Raw genomic sequence first — 7,841 nt, forward strand, 5'->3', positions numbered from 1 at the left:
ACTCCTTATTCTTAGGCTGTGAGCCCCTAATTCTAAACTGCCTCAACATTGGGAACATCCTTCCTGCAACTAGCCTGTTCAGTCCCATCAAGATTTTATATGTTTCTACAAGATCCTCCTCATTCTTCTATCAGACGTTTCTCATTTGGTATCAGTCCTGTTCTGCAGGAGGTAGATTAGGGGTTCAAAACCCACAAGACCCAATCTTTGGACGAGATTTTCAAATGAACACCTCTCTGCACATCTTTTATACGGCCATTGAATATCTTTGGGGTCTACGTGAAGGATAGTGGGGAGTTTACAATGCAAGGTGTGGCTAACATTGACAAGCTCAATTAACACATCAATCATCTCATTTTTTGCTCTGTGGACATAGCCCTAACATTGATTCAGATCAGTAACAATCCTCTGAAGAACTTTGGAATAAATGATGTCCATCAGATTGCAACTTTTTCTCCTGAATGAGGAAGAAAAATAAGAGCTTTCCAAGTAATAAACGATGGAGCAGAACCCATTGTTTTAACAGAGGGCTATCAAAATCACTGGGCCTGCTGAAAAGCCCCATCTTCAAAGCACTTATACAGCAACATGTTTGAAAGTAAAACAAAGAACCCGCCAACCAATCTCAATTTTCCAGCTCTCCATCTCTTAGAATCCATTCCATGCACTGGTCACACTCTTCACTCTGTTCATTACAAACAATAGTCTGAAGCACTTCTTCCAAGCTTAAGTGCATTAAGTATAGAGGCACTGCTGCATTGTCAAAGACCCTGTCTTTCAGATGAGACCTTAAACTGCTCTTCCAGGTCAATGTAAAAGATCCAAGGCCATTATTTCAGAAAGGAGTAGAGGTGCTCTCCCAGCTAATGTTCATCTGTCAACCAACATCACTAAAGCTGTGTTTCCCACTATTGCCCTTGTGAGACCTTGATGTGTGTAAATTGCTAACTTTCCTACATTAGAACAGAGATTACATTTCAAAAACCTTTTCTTTTAATGGCAAAACTGGGGAGAGCACAGACTCAGTCCCCACTACCACAAATTTTGCAGAGGAGCGTCCCACATTTGGGGGACATCAGAGGTGTCAGCAAACCCAACGTGCAAAAGACTAGCCTCATTCTAGGAGAACCACCTTCCTGATCATGGCCTTGGCCCTGTCAGACAAGTATTTTCACAAATATGCATATCAGCCTTGTGCAAGGGCCATACTGATCTTCAGCATACCTTTCTAAATTTAGTGTTTTGTCTGTAAACCACTTTGGGTTGTCATAACATCATAAATGACACAGCAAAAAAATGGTTCCTTTCTTGCCAAATTCAGGATTTGAGATTGCTAAAGTCTAATACTGATGGACAGACACAATGTGAGTCAATTATATGAGCAGGGTTGTAATCCTTACAGGATAGGGTGTCATCTAATGAAAAAGCTCCGATTGAATGTGCAAAAGTCAAAACATTCATGCCCTATGCACATTGAAAGAAAGCAAAGGAAGAGAAACAACAGAGCAAGGAACCGAACAGTGAAGACAGTTTGATATTAATTCAGAATACAATTAAATAACCTCTCCAGTTCAGAGAAATCCAGGAAAGCGAACCACTCTTGCTGATAAACAATAAAAAAAAGACAAGATCTATCAAGCCCTGTTAAAATAAAAAAGCAATTAAGCCTCGTGAGCACTCTTTAAAGTGCCTTTCATTTTGGCATCTTGATTGTTTGCAAGAGCAATTCACTCAGAATATAATAGGGACAGTAATATTTCTTCACCTCTACATTTCAATTATAGGAGAAAACTGTAAAACATCAACTGTGAGCAGTCAAATCCTTCTCCTCCATCCTTTTACCCTTGAATGGTTGGAATCTTTCTTCGCTGGAGCGTAGGAAGTTGAGAAGTGACCTTAAAGGTTTACAAAATAATGAAGGGTATACATAAAGAGAATGGCAAGTGTGCTTTCTCTCAGTGGGGGATTTCAAAACTAGGGGGCATGTTTTTAGGGCGAGAGGAGAAAGATTTAGAAAACTCATGATGGACATTTTTACTAAAAATGCAGAGTGTTCTGTGTGTGAAACAATCTTCTGGATGAAGTAATAGACGCAGGCGCAGTTACAATATTTAAAAAGACATTTAGTTCAGTACACGCAGAAGAAATGTTTGGAGGGACGTGGGCCCAGCACAGACAGGTGAGACTAGTTTAGTTTGGGATTATGGTTGGCGTGGGCTGAAGGGTCTGTTTCTGTGCTGTATGACTCTATAATACTGATCAATCTGTTGAAGAAAGTGTTTGGTCCCTATGTTGTTCTCTGAAGGTGATGAGTGTAGGGTGTTCAGCTTTCGACTTTAGTGAGAGGCAAATATCAGGAATTAAGTTAAATGTTAATATTAAATTGGATGATTGACAGCACCCATGTAACCAAAATATAGAGTTTCAATATTTGGATACTCTCAGCTACGAAGCTTGAGATATTTGGACAGTCTAATCAGGCACCAAAAAATACTAAAAATAGCATCTTCATAAGATCTTCCAAATCCAATGGCAAGAACTGTAGTCCATTAGCAGCCAACATGCCCAGCATTGAGGCACCAGTCACGCCATTCACCTCGGCTGAGCAGGACATGACACCTGACATGACACTCCTGAAAACAAAGCTATCTTCCATAGCACATAATCACAACAGGGGTTAAACACCAGCTAAAGTGGAAGCAAGTCATACAAGAAGGGTCTTCTCTAGCCTCACAGGGATGGCAACCTGAAAATCAAGCCTTAATACACCTAGAACTGTCACAGAAATTTTAAAGGAAACAGAATTCCCTAAGTCACTTGTCTTTTAGACCCAGGCTGACAGAAAGCATGGGTTAGATTTCTATACTTACCCAATTACTGTTGCTTACAAATAAATAGACAGTAGCTACTGGTGAATAATTATGAAATGTCAGCATATAACTTCAATAGCAAGTATCCTTGTGTCACGGTGACAGTGTCTATACTTCTGAGCCAGGAGGACAGGCTTTAAGCCCAGAGGTGATTACTAACATAGTAGGAGCAAATTACTGCAGATGTTGGAATCTCTATGGAAGATATCTGATGAAAAGTCATCCACACTTGAAAAGTTAGCTTGCTTTCCCCCTATGGATACTGCCTGACCTGTTGTGATCTCCTGCATTTTTGTGATTAATAATGTCTATGAACTAGTTGATTTGAAAATATTTGCAAGTCCACTTGTTAAAAACGCTAAACCTTTATAAAATGTCTCCTAATACAATGACAGGAAATACAAAAAAAATGGAGATTGAAAGGAGAGACTGGGGAGACAGGTCAGTGGTTCCTGTTCATGAGACTAGTTGATCAGAAAGCTATTTCTTCCCCTAAAGGTTTTCACTGTTTGGTGGGAGGCCCAGGGTGATTAGTTCATATTTACAATACTCTCTAACTCATTAATTAACAGTTACAAATAAAGGAAAAATAATCTGGTTTTCTTCAGGCTGCAAGTACATTTTGCTGATAATGTCTGAGTGTTGTTCGCAGCATAAAGGTGTTGAGCTCCCCAGGAACCAATCACATGCCTGTTGGCAGACAGAGAGCCTTTGACATCAATAACTGAGCACTAGTTCACAGATCAATCAGCTACCTGTTACCAACTGAACCTCCATTTGTGTATACCCCTCCCCAGCTCTGCTACATTTGTACCCTCTCCTATGATTGCTTAAATGAGCAGCTGTGTAAACAATCCTTACAATAACTGTCAGGTTACATGTTTTCAAAAATATGCAGTAATCAGCAATAGATAGGAGGAACTACCGATGCTGGAGAATCTAAGATAACACGGTGTAGAGCTGGATGAATACAGCAGGCCTTCTGAAGAAGGGACTCGACCCAAAACATCAGGTTTCCTGCTCCTCTGATGCTGCTTGGCCCACTGTATTCATCCAGCTCTACACCTTGTTATCTAGTAACCAGCAATCCTTGCTTTAAAACAGTTTGCTCATTTCAGTCCACAATTATAAATATAGTAAATCAAAATACGTGTTCTTTACACATTGAAATTAGATCATTTCATTACGAATACACAGGCATGAAGTCAACACAATGGAGAAACACCCAACCCTCTGGGCAACCCACCTACTCCATTCCTCCAGCAGCACCTACTCCACACATGACAGAGTCTGCAAATCAGCCATCTCCAAAACCATCCACATCAAGTGGGAGCAAGTCATCCTTGTTGCCGCTGGACTGACCGAGATGCATTTAGTGCTCACATTTCTGAATTAAAAGTTTGTAAGTGACACTTCCAAGAGAGTTGGGATAAATTACCCAGCTTCTGGAAAAATAAATGAAGTGGAAAGCGGTCAATTACTAAATTACACCGTGGATGTTGAAAATCTGAAACAAATACAGATGTACCTGTCAGTCTGTGCCTCTTGTCTGTGTCTGGGAAACATGTGTGACTTAAATTGCTCCAATTGATTGCTAACTACACATGCTGTTGAAGAGTTGTACAGATCAGCAGAAGGTCCTGATAATGCACATGGCTATCATTATTTAAAGGCAGCCTGTACCTCTAAAGGGAAAGTTCATAGTGGCTGACATAGTATTATCCAGACTTAAATTCCCATTGGCTATTTCCCTCTCGATCTTCCTGAAAGACAACTTGGCTCAGTTTCAAAGAGGATGGTGGAGTTGTATCTGATCATGGAATCCCTATGTTGAAGCAGACCGTTTGGCCCATCAAGTCCACACCAACCTTGCAAAGTGCATAGCATCCAAGACCAATCCTATATCCTCAAACTCTGCATTTTCAATGCCTAATCCATGTAGCCTGCACATTCCTGGACACTATTTGCAATTTAATACTGCTAACCCACCTAAGCTGCACATCTTTCGACTGAGGAAGGAAACCCAATCACTCAGAAGGAATGCATGCAGACAGGGGGAGAATGCGTAAACTCTGCACAAACAGTCGCCTGAGAGTGGAATTGAACCTGGGTCCCTGACACAGTAAGGCAGCAGTGCCGAGCACTGATCCACATGCCACCTCTCAATAATATTTATCTCTCAACCAGTATCACAAAAACAAGTCATCTGATTATCAACAGATTGTGGGATCTTGCTCTCCATATCATCCTTGACTGCTGCATTTCTTGCATCACAACAGGAATTACACTTTCCAGAGCATGTTGGTGGCTGCAAAGCATTTTGTGGGCATCCTGAGGTATCAAAGAATGCTATGTGTAAGTGCAAATTCCTTCTTTCTTTATTAAAATACAACAACTGATCCTTTTATTTCCCATGAGGAAGTTACTGCCAGTCACAGGGGATCAGCTCAGAGTGGAGTCTTACCCCAAGCTGATAAAACCAGGGATCTGGAACTGTACTTCATCATGTGTTGGTTTGCCATACTTGCTCAAGCAAATCTTTGGATTTGACTGTAACCCTTAATAAAATATCACAGAGTAAGTTGAGAAGAAAACAATAATGATGTTAAGTAAAGCTAGTCAGTGAAGTTTTTCCTTACATTCCTATTTCTGTTCATTAAATCAGAATTAAATTGAGCCTCTGGGGGCAATTTTTCACAATTATTCCTTGAATGTGTTGAAGTTATGAGTTATGGGATGTGTTTGCTAATTTTAATGAAAGGCAGACTTGAGCCAAAGGATATGTTCAGTGAGACTGCTTTCCCCGCTAGCTTAATAGCACAGGCTGGAGAACAGAGTTATGGCCTTGTCAAGCTCATATTTCCATCAAGCCAGGCTGCATTTTCATATTTCCTTCTCATTTTGTTTGTTTCCTCTTATGCTTTGTGCCTTGTTGCACTGCCATGAGTTATATTATTTGCACTAACTAACAATGCCACAACCCATTCCACCCATGTCCAAATACCAATACCCATATCACAAACTCTACTATATAATGCAGCATGGAAAATAAAATCAATCTGCCAGTAACAAATAGATTGCAATAATCTAAAAAGTGCACAACTTCCCCAGCTGCTGTACTTGTTGCATCAGGCCTGAGTAAATTGTCTATTTGTTGCAAATTCATTTAATCACTTTGTGTTTGCCAGATCCAGCTCCCTGAAACGTGGATGGTTTATGTATTCCAGTATTGGAGTTCCTTGCTTCCAACTTGATAACTGTAGACGATGGCTTTCATTTCCAACATGTATCATAGCAACAGGTGAAAATCAAATTCAAAATATCCAAATGAATTCTGTATCTTTTTCAACACAGCAGATTAAAAATAAGTGAGGTCTTTCAAAAGTGTAGTGTGTGTGGGAGGGTGCTTAAAAAGGAAATTAGGAGGGCAAAGATGATCCACAAAGTATCTTTGGCAGGTGGAATCAAGAAAACCCAAAGCTTTTTTTAATTTTAAGAGTTAGAGGATTGCTAGGGTAAGAGTGGAGACCACTAGAGACCAAAGGGACAACCAGGATGTGGAGCCAGTCGATGTAGGGGTGATCTTAAATGAATATAGATCATGAGACTCTCTTCCCCTTAGTGTCTGGCACCAGAGGGCATATGTTCAAGGCGAAGAGTAAGTGGTTTAAGAGGAAATTGGAGGATAAATCCCTTCACCCAGAGGGCAGTGGAAATAGGGAATGTGTTGCCTGAGACGCTGATGGAGGCAAGTACTCTCACAACATTAAAGAAGCATGTGGACGAGCATTAAAAAGGCCAGGGTAGAGTAGGCTATTGATCAAGTGCAGATATTAGTGTAGTTTGGTGTTTGTTGATCATAGACATGGTGGGCTGAAAGCCCTGTTTCTTTTCTGCACAATTCCATGACTACTTGCATTTGTCTTCTGGCCTGAGTTCAACTGCTAATTTGAGAATCAGCAACATTGCTACAAGTTCTGTAAAATAAGGGAAGGATTAACTTAGAAATCTGTCAGCAGATTCTGTCAGTCTAAGATATGGTGCACCCTCTGTTTTATTTCCTGAATCTGAAATTGCACCAAATGGAACATTTGAAATCTGATGTTTTACAGAAACTTATCTCCATAATGTACAATATTCGCTTTTATACAATTACCTCAAATTTATAAAAATATGCTTGTGTTGGAAAGGTGCCATTGAATCTTCCACCTAAATCTCCAGAGTTTGATACAACTGATTGGCTGCTTTGGAGGGCAGTTTTGAGCCAATCATGTGGGTATGTGCCTGTATTCACTCCGCCAGAGTTCGAATTGGATTAGCCAGACAGGCTTCATTCTTTGCAGGAATATTTGCATTTTTAGTGCCATCCCAGCAGCTTTTACTGATTTCAGTATTTACTTCTGATTTTAAAATAAGCAAACTCAAAACTTTCATTAAACTTAAAGTTAACTTTGTGGTGGCACAATGGCAATGTAATTCTAGTGATATTTGACCAGTAATTTAGAATCTTAAGCTGAAGTTCTGAGGACAGGGGTTCAAATGGCACCAGGACAGATGGTTAAATTTGATTTCAATAAAGTTTTCCATAGGGGAAAGAACTCGCCTCTTGATGGCACTTGCCTTAAGACTCAATCCAGTTCACTCATGTCCTTTAAGGATGGAAATCTACCATTCTTATCTGGTTTGAACTATTTGTGACTCCAGAGCCAAAGTAGCATGGTTGATTCTAAACTATTCTCCAAGGATGGGCAATAAATGCTGGCTGAATCATATAGCCGAATAAAAAAAAGTACTGTAATGGAATTTGAATTAATCTTCTCAGGACTTTTAGCCCAATTACAAAAAAAACATTGCATTTCAAAAACCGCACGTATTCCTCACTAATTCTTTCAGTTTTGCTAACAAATGGGTAGTGTTACTAAACAAAGTGACCTTGGAGTGCAGGTTCATGGTTCCTTGAAAGTAGAATTG

The 7,841-nt window shown here is 40.0% G+C and overlaps 1 non-coding gene across 1 annotated transcript; it reads right to left on the reverse strand.

Annotated features, from left to right (window-relative positions):
• Window positions 1-1,005: 1,005 nt before the first annotated feature.
• LOC125466820 (U1 spliceosomal RNA) lies at window positions 1,006-1,169 on the reverse strand. The gene has a single exon (XR_007250507.1). It is a non-coding gene; the product is annotated as a U1 spliceosomal RNA (small nuclear RNA).
• Between the last annotated feature and the right edge of the window lie 6,672 nt (window positions 1,170-7,841).

The sequence above is a fragment of the Stegostoma tigrinum genome, chromosome 28 (genome assembly GCF_030684315.1).
Source record: "Stegostoma tigrinum isolate sSteTig4 chromosome 28, sSteTig4.hap1, whole genome shotgun sequence".
Lineage (NCBI taxonomy): Eukaryota > Metazoa > Chordata > Chondrichthyes > Orectolobiformes > Stegostomatidae > Stegostoma > Stegostoma tigrinum.